This window comes from Culex pipiens, chromosome 1, assembly GCF_016801865.2.
Source record: "Culex pipiens pallens isolate TS chromosome 1, TS_CPP_V2, whole genome shotgun sequence".
In the NCBI taxonomy this organism is placed as follows: Eukaryota; Metazoa; Arthropoda; class Insecta; order Diptera; family Culicidae; genus Culex; species Culex pipiens.
The window spans coordinates 45,687,561-45,701,074 of NC_068937.1; the positions used below are offsets into that span (position 1 = coordinate 45,687,561).

A 13,514-nucleotide genomic window follows, 5' to 3' on the forward strand; every position below is an offset into this window, starting at 1 on the left:
TCTACCTTATTGCTCCTCCTATTTCCGAACGTGTGATTGTGTGAACTACCCTATCGAACCAAATTATGTGCAAATTCGGCCACAAAATAAATATTTATACAAGCCGAACCCTCGCGGGGTCCTTTTTAAAACTTAAAAATAATTAAAATTTTCAGAGAAACCACACTAAAGTGACTGTAAAAGGTAAATTTCTACTACCCCGCTTCAGCTGCTGAGACCTGAATGAAGGAAAAGAAACGACACCAAAGAAATTTCAAAACATCTACAAAATTGATTTGAATAAAATTTCCTTTCCTTCAAGCAAAGGCTAGCACTCAAAGTGTCAACATCCTTCACCAAAAGTGCAATCAACCGAAAGCTCAACCGAACTGGAGCGTGCCAAAGTGGTCAAGAAGGTAAACAAATAGACGACTCGAGAGGGCCCAATCGAGGGTTCTTCCTGGCTTGCAGCACACGTGGTGCCGCCAAACCAAAATGCCAACCGATCCTATCAAAACTAACTCTCGGTCTCACTTTTGCTCGAGTTAATTGCGTTTGATTGGCCTCCGATGATGTTTCCTAAAGGGGGAAGGGAGGACTCGCTTTTTTCTGATTGATTTTTAGGGTTAAAGTTGCAAACAGAAAGTTTTTGTTTCGATTCGATACTTTTGATACACGCTAAATTTGACAGTGTGACTTTTTACAGTTAGTATTGCCCATATCACTTAGTTTCCTTTAATCCCGCTTTTTCAGTATACTGCTAGAGTTTGAGTGAGGTTACTAATAAACCTTAGAGCTCTATTTAAGGCAACGGTTATTGGTTGTGTAGTCGTCAAGGAAGTATTACACTACGGCAAACAAACACACAAACTCGCACTTTTTGACAGTTTGCCAAACGTCAGTTGCGTTGTTTGCGAGTTTGGCAAACTGTCAAACACGAAAAAGTGCGAGTTTGTTTGCAGTAGTGTTATAGCTCCTTGAGTAGTTTTAAGTTTATTGCAATGTTAGATTGCTTTCCATTTAAATTTTCCTGTTCAGTTTGAGTTTTACACTAAACTAGCACCTATTTTATTGGTAATGTAGTTGCAGTTTGTCTTTGCTCTATCTTCTAGGAATCTGCCCTCTTCCACTGCGATATTTTTAAGGTTTGTTTTGGTTTCGTAGATATTTATTGTTATTATGTTTTATTGGGAGAACTGATTTTCTTGCGTCTCATACGGAAAAAAAGTACGACGATGGCACTTTGGATTACAACTCATGTTTTCGATCCATTTGGAACTGTCTCATTATTTTTCGCTTTTTCAATGATTTCCGTGTATATTTGTTTAGGAAAGAATTGCTAGTTCATTTCAAATTCCGAAAATCAAGTATTTATATATTTTTGTTTGTATTGAAAAAAGGTAAGCAAAATAAAATCGGGGAAAAAAATGTTGTTCAAGCAGTCTAAATTAGCTAAAGTAGGGTGACATTGATAGGATTTCAATTATAATATAATAATATTTAATTCGACCGGTAAGCCTTGACTCATGATTTATATTATTCAAACCGAAGCCCAAACAACTTCGATGTACATTTTAACAGTAAAGTTCTATTTCGATAGTGATTTAAAAAAAGTTTCTTAGGATTTTTTTAGTTTAAAAACCGGGGTGTCTTTGATAGTCACGGTTTTATCCCTTATCCCCGAATCCCACTATCCCGAATCCCATATCCCTGAAAATCATTGTGATTCTGACATCAAGAGTGTCGGGGAAGTGCCTTAACAAAATGTATGCCAAAAAAACAAACGAGAAAGAACAGCTCTCCAACGAGTGCGTGCAATCTTTCCGCGAAATATTTCAGAAACTGAAGATTCGGATTCTTCAGTCGAATCGAACCACGATTTGGCGCACATTCCGATCCAGGAAACGCCTGAAATAAATAACTGACTATAGAATTAACTATGGAACAAATAGGTCAGCAACTTGCCGACATGGCTGCAAACCTTGGTAACATTTTAGCTTAACAGCAAAGACAGCAACAACTTATTAACGCTCTTGGATCACAGCAAGCTGCGCAAGCAGCCCAAACACCTCCGGCACCCGCCGCACCACCTGCAGTGCAGCCGCTACACTATTTTGATGTCCCCGATCCAATTAAACACGGAATCAGCAAATTTGACGCCAATAAAAAACAGCTCAACGCATGGCTTTCGAATGTTGAAACGACACTTGAGCAACTTCAACCGTACTATACTGATGAACAGAATGCAAAGTTTTTGCGCACCATAATAAACGGTAAAATTGACGGTAGGCCCAAAGATAAACTTTGTGTCAACGGAAACCCAACCACTTTCGAAGAGGTTAAAGCTTCTCTTATTCACCACCATGGAGATCATCAAGATCTAACATTTTACAAATGCCAGCTATGGGCAGCATGTGGAAACACCGAATACTACGTGATACAGCCATTATAATAATATTAAAGAGACAATTCAAATAATTTAGAATTTATCACAGCAAGACCCCGAATATAGAGCGGCTTGGAACGCGATGAACAAATCCATAGAACAGGAAGCCCTTGCTGCATTTCTAGCAGGGCTACCGAAAGATATGTTTGGGTTAAACCGGTAAATATCAAGGAAGCTTACGCTTTTGTTCGTAAATTCAGAAGTTCTGAGAACCTTGCTAACAATATAAATGACCAATTTTTTAAGCAAACTGAGGTAAACCACAAATATATAAGAAAAACGCGCAATATCAGCAAAACAATAGTCAAGCTAAGCAGACTAAAAATTATGCACAATTAAATGAACCGATGGAAATCGGATCTACAAATAGCAGACTAGCATAGATGGTAAGAATCAACTAACCCAGATAGTAAAATATAAAGTGAAACAACTCTACGCCAACTTCTATCAACTGAAGCCATCGAAGACAAAAACGACGGGACACGGTTGGAAGGACCTGGAAATGGATTGCGGGAAATCCCGACGCCGAGGACCTCCGCATCATCAACAAGACACTTCGCCAACTGATCGAAGAAAACAACGATCAGTACTACGTCAACCCAGAAAAAAGCGTGGTTAACTCAATGTCGAATGTCTTGCGTCGATCAAATCGATCAGATTTGACGTTTGTATTCATTCCCTTAGAGTGAAAGAGATGGCACGGTTTATTTTCTTTCGAACATGTTCCTCCCGTTTTATTTTGACAGATGTAGTAAAAAAGTTTTCGGTCAGGAAGCAAGTTGAGGCTCATTTCCACTGATCACTAAGCTTTCCAATTCGCTCTTTGCAATTCCACAGAATCAAACAAGAGAAGAAGCAGCCAAGGCAGGACGAAGAAATTGCCAAAAATCCCAGCTTCAGATTGCTTGCCACTCAAAATCTTCGGCAAGTATCTACTCGTGGTAAGAAATATAATAATAAAACTTTTTGCTCATAAATGCTTAATAAAACACCAACAAAATCAACACCAAGCTCTTGTTTTAGAAAAAAAGTAAGAAAACAAGCCAAAATAAACCAGAGCGACAAGGGCTAGACATCCCATGCAACCATGTAGTACGATGTAGGACTACTGTAGGACGTACACTGTCAACCACATTTTGACAGTTCGAAGCTCGACTGTCTAACGAAACTGTTTCAAAACAGCGCGATAGTGGTCCTACAGTCTGTCCTACCCAGTTCTACATTTTTCACCGGGAAGGTTGAGTCTGCTAGATCCATTATCTGAGCCACAGGAAGAGTCTCTGGAGAGCAATGCAAAAGATCGACTAGAGGATCTGTTATCTAAATTTTGGGCGCTGGAAGAGGTGACTGTAGCGGAAGCGAAGTCACTAAACAGCAACAATAGGTGCGAAGACTTTTTTGTCCAGACCACTACCATAAGGGAGGACGGCAAATATGTTGTTCGACTCCCCTTCAAAGAAGAGCCAGTGCTTTTAGGAGATTCATTCGAACAGGCCAAGAAACGCCTGTTAAATCTTGAGAGAAAGCTAGCTCAGAACCCTATTGTTTATGATCAGTATCGAGCCTTTCTTAAGGAATATCTGGAACTGGACCATATGGAAATGGTCGAGCAGAAAGATATTTGTAAAGTGCGCTATTTCATACCGCACTCATGCGTAATTAAGCCTGACTCAACGTCTACCAAACTTAGGGTAGTATTTGATGCCAGCGCCAAAACTACCAACGGAAGGTCACTGAACGATGCAATGCTTAGCGGACCTCCAATCCAATCGGATCAATTTGATCTGTTGTTGGACTTCAGATGCCATGACAAGGTGCTAATGGGCGACATAGCAAAAATGTACCGGCAAGTGGTCGTCCACGAAGTAGACTCATGGTTTCAAACTATCCTATGGAGGAACACCCCAGAAGAACCCATTCAAGTATACCGTCTCAAGACGGTAACTAACGGCGAGGCTGCGTCATCATTTTTGGCATGCCGAGCTCTTCATCAAGTTGGAGAAGAGCTCCGAACAGAGCTACCAGAGATCGCCGCAATGATTCAACGACGATTTTACGTCGACAACCTCATGATGGGGGGAGATTCAGCGGAAGAGTTACTGGATCGAAGGAGAGCGGTGGAAGCTGCGCTTATGAAGCGAGGCTTCCCCCTCCGGAAATGGGCGGCTAATGATTTAAGCATCATAGCAGACATCCCGAATCATGATCGTGAAACTGAAATCCGCATTGGCGATCATGACATAATTAAAACATTAGAGGGCTTTTGTTAATTTGATTTGGTTAACCGCGGTGGATTTTCTTGAAATAATTCGAACTGTCAAAAATCCACCAAAGGATCTACCGGTAGATACTTTTCTACCACAGTTTTTTGTGTGATCAATGTGGTAGATGTTTTGGTGGATTTTTGACAGTTCGAATTATTTAAAGAAAATCCACCGCGGTTAACCAAATCAAATTAACAAAAGCCCTTAGGTGTAGCCTGGTCACCACGAGAAGACACCTTCAAGTTCCTCGTGGAAGAACAACAGGCTATCAGGACTTCAATGACGAAGAGACAATTAGCTTCTGTAGTATTACGGTTGTACGATCCATTAGGAATAATGCAACCGATTATTATAACTGCCAAAATACTTCTACAAAGTTTGTGGAAGACAAAATTGGGCTGGGAAGACCACATAACCCGGTGGCTAAATGGTCCGACGGAGTTGTCCGAGTGGCAACTATCAGAGTTGGAGCAAACCTTTACAAGAGGAACGTCAGACTACTAGCTCCTCTACCTATAGAGATGTCTTCAATCGAAGACTACATAGAACCCTGCAATGAAGCAAGTAGGCTCGAGCACGAAAACAATGCGCCTTCTTCTGTTGGACCTGATAAAATTTGGGCCGACAGACTTCGCCCCAATGGGGGAGAAAATTGTGCGATCTAAGTTGAGCCTTGATCGCTACCGATATCGGTAGTTCCGATCAGCACTCCAATCACATTGTCAGCACAAAATGTGCTAGACCACCACGGCCCTGTTTGGCCAAACCGAGTTTATTTAAACAAATAAACTCGCTAACAGTCGAGTCGGCAAGTATCAAGTGCCGCCGGATCGAGCTGCAACAATGTTGCAGCTCATTCAGTGTTAATACCGCATAAGAATGGCGCTGGAGTCGCAATGTGCGTCGTTTGCGAAAATTGGAGTCGGTGGCCACGCGGCTGGCCCGACAATCGGCATAGGATAAGCTACCATAGAAGAAGTTAATAAAAGTTAGTTCGATTTAGACAGCGAAGTGAAACAGTGCGGTTTTTGTTCTTCCAGTGAAATATCACAGTCCCTGCGGGAGCGGGACTGAAAAGTGTTAGTTTCTCCTCTTCAGTGCCATACAATTCCATTTAAATTTAATTCGTATTTTTAATTTTGCAAAAACAAAGTCACTTTTTTTTACGATACTCAACGAAAATTTTAAAAACAAACACTTAAGGTTAAAGAAAACTCAAGAAAAAAAAAATAACTAGAAATTAGATTATAGAATAATTAAGAGCGAGTCCACGAGTACCCATTTTCAGGGTTTGTTTTAAAACTAGCATCTGGCCAAAATACTGTCTCACTCACAAAGATTGAAGGTTCAAAGACGTCAAGCATCTTAAATAGACTTTAACTTAAACAAAATTAAAAAAAATAATTTTCAAATTCAAAATGCATCTGAATTGGTTAAGTCTGAAGGGAGTTATTGGTGTTCTGGTGAAAAATGGCATAATTTTTAAACTGAAATAAAAAGTGATCCATCCAGGTATCAACTCGATTCGACCATTATTTTCATCCATTTACTGCCCCTGATCGCATAAATGTCCCATATGCATTTTCATCGATTTTGAGTGTTTGATGCAGTTTGGTTTAAAATTGTGTGTTCTTTCAAAAGAGCCTATAACATCCAATACTTTGTTCTAGAAATCAGGAGGAAATCCAGTTTTTCGCGAAAACTTAACACGTAGCCTTATGTATGGGACAAACTTCAAATGCGTTTTTCTCAGCTTGCTGTTTTTGCATATGGGACATTTATGCGAACATGGGCAGTTTACATCCATTAAAAAATGAAAGTTAAAAAAATTAAGAAGCTGCTTTTTTCTAGTGAAATCTAAGTGTCCTTGGAAATGAAACTGATTTTCAATAAATGAGATTCGATTTTTTTTTACTTTTTTGGATGAAAATACACATTTGTATGCATGTTTCTATTGTGAAATTGGCTCAGGTACACGAATTTGATAACATTATTTTCCGAAAACGGGATCTAAGAAGGCCTTGTGTTAGTTTCTCCTTTGTGAGTGAGACAGCAAAAATTTACACCCAAAAAAATAACTAAAAGAAAAAAGTGTCTATTTTATATGTTAAATTGCCTAACCCATAGCTTTCTCATTTTCAGAGAACACTTTTTTATTGGAGTTTGAAAATTGAGCTGTTTTTTTCACTAAAATGCCAATAACTCTCTTCAGGTTTAACCAACTGAGATGCTTCACCATTCATTTTATTGTATTATTCAAGCCCTTTCAGGTGCATTTTTGAATTTTGAAATTTAATTCAATTTTGCCTAAGATTTCACGCAGATTGGTGAGATCAAAACGACGCCATATAAAGGGGTAGTAGCGCTGTACGTGGACTCGCTCTGAAATTCGCATAATTTACATATTGCGAGAGCAAAACGCCCACCCTTTTTCTGCTATCACATTTTAAATTATTTTTTTAAGACTTGATGTCAGCTTATTAGCTGACAATTAGACGTATACAGGAAATGAGCCATCAACACATTGGTGACCCCGAGGTGATAACTACCTTAAAAACGGAACGTTTTACAACTCATCAGCTTTGTTTTTATCTTAAACATACAGGCAAGACTAAGACACAGATTGAGCAAATAATTGTAAGACATTAGACTTCTCGAGAGATTATTTTCTGTATGTTACTAACTTTTAAAGAATTTTTGAGCGCTTTAATTATTTTTTAAAGCTGTATTACAAGGAAAAGAAAACAGACGCATTAGAAAAACTCAGACATTACTAACAAATTTCAGCAAAATTCTCATTTCCTGTGCTTCTTTCGGTTCTATCCCATTCCCCAGAAACTCATTCGGGACCATCCACAAACCTCGTGGACAGAAGGCTACCAATCTCTTCCTTCTCTTTTTACGTATAATGATAGATCACAAAATTGCATTAAAAAAACTGTCACAAATAGTGCCTAGATTAGCCTTCTACAGAAAGTGCAAACTAGAAAATCACTCGAGTTTGTACAAATTAAAATCAACAAGATTCTGGATAAGCTTCAGCAAGCAGTTATCCGAGAGAAGAATTTTGAATCTCAAAAAATATTAGACAAAAGGCTCAAAGAACTAAAAAACTACATAAAGGAAAGTCTTAGCAAGTGTGTCACGGACACTAAGCCTTCCCTAAAAACGACCCTTGATTTGGACTTGTCAAACTTGATTGTGGAACCAGGCCAAACACTGGCAAACCGATTGAATCTAGGGCTCGCCATCAAAATGGTGGAAAAGTTTACCGGATCAGCGGAAACGTTAGAGTCCTGGATCTCGGACGTAACAGTCCAAAGGGACCAGAGGAAGATTTTTTACGTTTTATGCGCTCTCGATTAACAGAAGCAGCGCGAGGATCGATTGAGGAAGCGGCAACCATTGAAGGCGCACTTGCAGAATTGCGCCGAAAGTTTGTCATTCAGTTAAAAAGAGAGAGAAGAAGGGAAAGGAAAAATCAAAAATAAAAGAAAGAGAAAATATTAAACAAAAAAAAATATAAACTTAAATCAAAATATCGGAAAAGCAAGCTACGCAGATGTAACTAAGGCAAACCAACCCGACGTTGACTTGATCAAAAATCTGTCAGAGACTATAGCAAAACAATACAGAAATCAATCAAAATTTCATTAACAGATTAGAAAGACAAAAATAAAACTAAATAAACTGCCAACCTGGATAAATAAACGCAAAAAGATGCTTTCAACAGAAATTAAAAAAGTATTGTTGCGACTGTTGATTTTGTGTGTCACACTACGTTTTGAAACAATCCCACAAAAACCTCAGAGAAAATGGACAAAGACGCTCAAATCGAGTATTTGGAAAAACAATTGCCTTGCTCTTTACAAGTAGAATTTCTGTATAGTTACGGGGTCATTTATAAAAAAAGGATGATTAAACTTAAAAAAACTAAACTGGATTAACAAGACTTAAGGTAAGTTACCATAACTAAACTAACAAAACTAAAACAAAAGATAAGAAAATACGTGAACCTTTGCGAAACCTGTGTAGCGAACCTAATTTCCTTCTTAAACTCACACCCTCATCCACGCCCAGACATTATTTTATAATCCAAACGTACATATATCCCCGCCTAGCAACAAGGCTGGCGAGGCATCACTAAAGCCAGAGGTCCGTCTCTCCACTACTCTCTCTTTAGAACAGACAAAAGAGAAAGAGAGAGAGAGAGTCAAGGAGGCTCTCACTTATTGATTAATTTCCCCAGTTAGTAACCTTGGCATTCCTGCCCTCGGTTAACTCGGACCCGCACACGTCGGCGACACCTCTCCTCGCCCTCACCCTTACCGATTCTATAATTCCCAGGAAAAGTGCGCAACTCTAATAAAGCACACCTCTTATTAAGTCCTCGGCCCTGGTTTCATATGCATTTGGGCTGGGACGTAATCACGCCTGACGATAGCACACAAGGGCATCAATTTATGAAGGGAGGTCAGGGATAAGCAAGTCCGGTAGCAAGTGCGCTTCGGACTATGACGTCACCGTTCGGTGTTTGGGGCAGGTCAAGGCTAAGAGGTTCAAGCGGGGAAAAAAGACCTCTCGCCTGGGGATGATACCCGGGGAATAGCGACATCTAAGTACAGCGCCCCGGGTCCAAAGGTGAAAAACAACAATGGAAATTTCCACTAACTTGATCGTGGGAAAGTCCAAAGATCACTTAGTAGTGGAAATTTCCGATACCTTTGGAATGTCCACGCGTTCGCGGTCATTGACCGGAACCAAGGTCACTTCCCCTCCAATTATCGAGAGAATCGATATTTTAGTACAAAAGAGTGGGGATGGGATACTAATCTTGACCTTAGTATAAAAGGTGATCGAATGGACTCCATTATTGAGTTATTCCGTTATTGAGTTATTCCGTTATGGAGTTATTCAGTTATTGAGTTATTCGGGTATTTAGGCTATTTTCTGATCCTTAAAATCGTGGTAGTAGATCCTTGAATTGTGATCCTTGAACAGTAATTGAAATTGTAATTGTATTTGTAATACCAATAAAAGGTTGAGTGAGTAAAGTGAAGTGTTATAAATCCGAAAAGTATAATCTCACACTCCTCGGAACGAAGGTCCTGGATACTTCCAGTATCTACACGTGGTGACAGCGGTGGGATACTTCCAGCGAGGAGGATGCTGAATCCGACGCCGGTGTTCCTAGTGCATCGTTTGCGCCTTGCGTGATGGAGGTAGATTTATTGGGGGCGTTGTTTGAACTAGGTAAGTTCGATTTCGATGACGTATTCTCGCTTGTTTATTATTATTATTATTATTATTATTTTATTTTTATTTTTTTAGGACTTTTGCTCGAAACATAATAAACAGAAGTACGAAAGGAGACCGTATAAAATTCGCTTTCGTTTCACACCTATACCAAAAGGACCGTTGGAAATCATACATGCTGAAATTTTCATAATTCAGCCTACTCAATTTTTATCAATTGTTGATAAATTTTCTAGATTCGGAACTTTGATTCCAATAAAATCTGGTTCAATTCCTCATGTAAGGAAAGCGTTTATCAAATATTTTTCATTATATGGAAACCCCATGTTAATTGTATCGAACAACGAGCCAGCCATAAAATCTATTGAAGTGAGAGGATTACTAGCATACCTCGACATTCAGCAATATTTCACGCCTACCAATCATAGTCAGGATAACGGAATCGTGGAAAGGTTCCACTCCACGTTATTGGAAATCTTTCGAACAAATAAGCACAAATTTGAAGATTAATCACTGATTCATCTCTTGCACACTGTATAACAATACAATTCATATTTGCACTTCTCTCAAACCACGAGAAATATTTTATGGAATAGCAGACGGCTCGAAAAGACCTCTTAATATCAATTAAATGATTCAATATAAAAACAAACTATATGATGGGGTCACAGAAAAAATATCAAATACACAAAAACAGCAACATGACTACCATAATGCTAAAAGAGAAAATGAATCTTTGCTCGACGTTGGAGGGGTTGTATTGAATACAATGCAAGGTATTAAGTCTAAATCAAAAAGTAGATTTGAACCCGTTGTCGTAGTAGACGAGAAAATCGGAAGCTTTACAAGCAGAAGCTCCGTCGATTGAAAAAATAACACTGTTCTTTGCGTATTCTAACCTATTCTTTATTTTTAGGACGTGAATAACAACCACAATCCACTCTGCAGACGGGCACTCTTGAACACAATTAAACTCTTTCCCTAATGGCGGAATTAACAATTACATCGCATGTCAATTTGCGTCTCTTTTTGAATTTGTAATGCCGAATTACATCCAATAAAAAAAAATGTAATTCAGCATTACATTACAAATTACACCCCAGTAGTGATTCCAAGTTACATCCCTATCGAGGAAAAATGTGTAATTCAGCATTACTTTTTTTGTGTAACATGTGGGATAACATGAAGCGAGGAGTATTCCACTTATCTGTAATTTTACATGCAATATAATTTACATAGTTTTGCTTATCGCCCCAAGGAAAGAGTTTATCGCGAAAAGAACAAAGAAAAATATCGCATCAATACTAAAGTCCTTCCTTTTTTCCTTTTTTGCCAAAGTTTGCGCGAGACGCACAAAACTAAAGGACAAGGAGTTACGGACACGAGCGACCACCCTAGCCACCATGCCCGTAATCACACCCACACCTGTACTGAGTGGCAGTGCGTGGCCGAATGGTTACGCTGTCCGCTTTGTAAGCGGATGATTCTGGGATCGATTCCCATCTGCCCCAACCTTCCATCGGATGAGGAAGTAAAATGTCGGTCCCGGCCTTAGTTGTTGTTAGGCCGCCTGGAATGATGTAGGAGTCGTCTCCATGCCATAAGTACAAACAACACACCAAACCAAGCCTACTCCAGTGGAATCGCTGGCGGCGGTTGGACTCGCAATCCAAAGGTCGTCAGTTCAAACACTGGGGTGGAAGGTTCCTTGGAGTAGAAAGAGGTTTGGGTGCTCTCCCCATTCAAACCTTCGGACTCCTAGGTTCGAGCAGAAACTTGCAATAGAGACCACAAAAGACCCGGGGGCCGTCAATGTGGATGGTTTGATTTTTTTTGATTTTGACCTGTACTGCCCACACCAACACCACCACCTTTCTGGAGAGAGGCAACGGCAGCCGCGGGACACTTTAGCATATTTTAAGTTCAATAAAACAGAGTTAAATCAGCCACGCAAGCGTGCTAACTTATTCTAGAGAACTCTCCCCCGTTCGTAACTTGCATATGGGACATTTATGCGATCATGGGCAGTAAAGTATTCTCAAATTGTCATGATTTTTTTTTTTTTTTTGAAAATGAGGAAGAATCGGAAAATATGTCAATAATAACTAAAAATAATGGTTTCATAATAAGTATAAAGAAACATTTAAAAAATAGATTTTTTTTTTTTCAAATGTGTAGGCAATTCCTTAACAAAAATTTCTAAGTGATTTTTTTAATTTTTCTTAATAATTGGTTTTAATGACATTGAAAGTTTATATTCCTTTGAAAACAAAGACTTTTATTAGTTGAATTTTAGCAAATTTTAAATTTTTAATTATTTATCCTCAAATTAATGTGGATTTTCTTTAAACAAATATTCAAAAATTAAACGATAAAACCACCGATTTGGCATTGCCAATTTGATTTACACACTACCAATTGAATATTTCTGGAGTTTTTTGGGTGATTTGAAACAGAGCAATTCTCTACGAAATCGGTTATTTTTCTTTAATTTTAATTTTTGTATTTTTTAATCCGGCTGAAACTTTTTTGGTGCCTTCGGTTTGCCCAAATAAGCCATTTTGCATCATTAGTTTGTCCATATAATTTTCCATACAAATTTGGCAGCTGTCCATACAAAAATGATGTATGAAAATTAAAAAGTCTGTATCATTTGAAGGATATTTTTGATCGATTTGGTGTCTTGGGCAAAATTGTACGTATGGATAAGAACTACACTAAAAACAAATGATACACGGTAAAAAAATTTGGTGATTTGAAATTTAACTTTTTGTCACTAAAACTTGATCTGCAAAAAAAAACACTATTTTTATATTTTTTTGATATGTTTTAAGGGACATCAAATGCCAACTTTTCCAAAATTTCCAGAATGTGCAAAAAATCATTGACCGTGTTATGAATGTTTGAATCCATACTGATTTTGAAAAAAAAACGATATATTGTTCACAAAATTTTTTCCACTTAATTTTTCGATGCAAAATCAAATTTGCAATCAAAAAGTACTTCAATTTCGATTATTTTGGAAAAAGTGCACCGTTTTCATGTGATAGCCATTTTTAGGTAACTTTTTTGAAAATAGTAGCAGTTAATATTTTTTTTAACCCTTACAGTCCGAACGTCTGATGCGAGATACCGAAAAAACCTTAAAAATGCTGTATCTTCGGCCTCTTTTGGCCAAATAAGTTCGTTCACCCCTCAAAAGAACCGGACAAATCTCTATTTTCAGAATCTACAAAGAAATTCGGAATCGGTCACTTGGCCACGGAGATATTCCGGAACCTAGTGGGGTAGGTTTTTGTCCGGGTATGCAACCCAATCTACAAATCATGATTATTATCATAAATTCTTCAAAAAAAATCATCCCAATTTGCTCCAAGACCTGTTCTGGACATATAAGGCATATTCCTTTGATCCCGGACCTACGGATATGAATTGGCCACCCTTCCGGAACCGACTACACAGGAACGGATGTCGAATTCTACATCAAGTCTAATATGGCTTCCGACATGTCAAACGGCACTGATTTTTGCTCAAGAACTCAAATTTGACATCCTCATTACGATCTGGTG

At 38.5% G+C, this 13,514-nt stretch overlaps 1 long non-coding RNA gene across 1 annotated transcript; it reads right to left on the reverse strand.

Annotated features, from left to right (window-relative positions):
- Positions 1 to 929: 929 nt before the first annotated feature.
- Positions 930 to 13,444, reverse strand: LOC128092397 (uncharacterized). The gene is made up of 2 exons (XR_008211727.1): positions 11,790 to 13,444; positions 930 to 11,370 (listed from the first exon to the last, which is right to left on the reverse strand). It is a non-coding gene; the product is annotated as an uncharacterized LOC128092397 (long non-coding RNA).
- Positions 13,445 to 13,514: the final 70 nt, after the last annotated feature.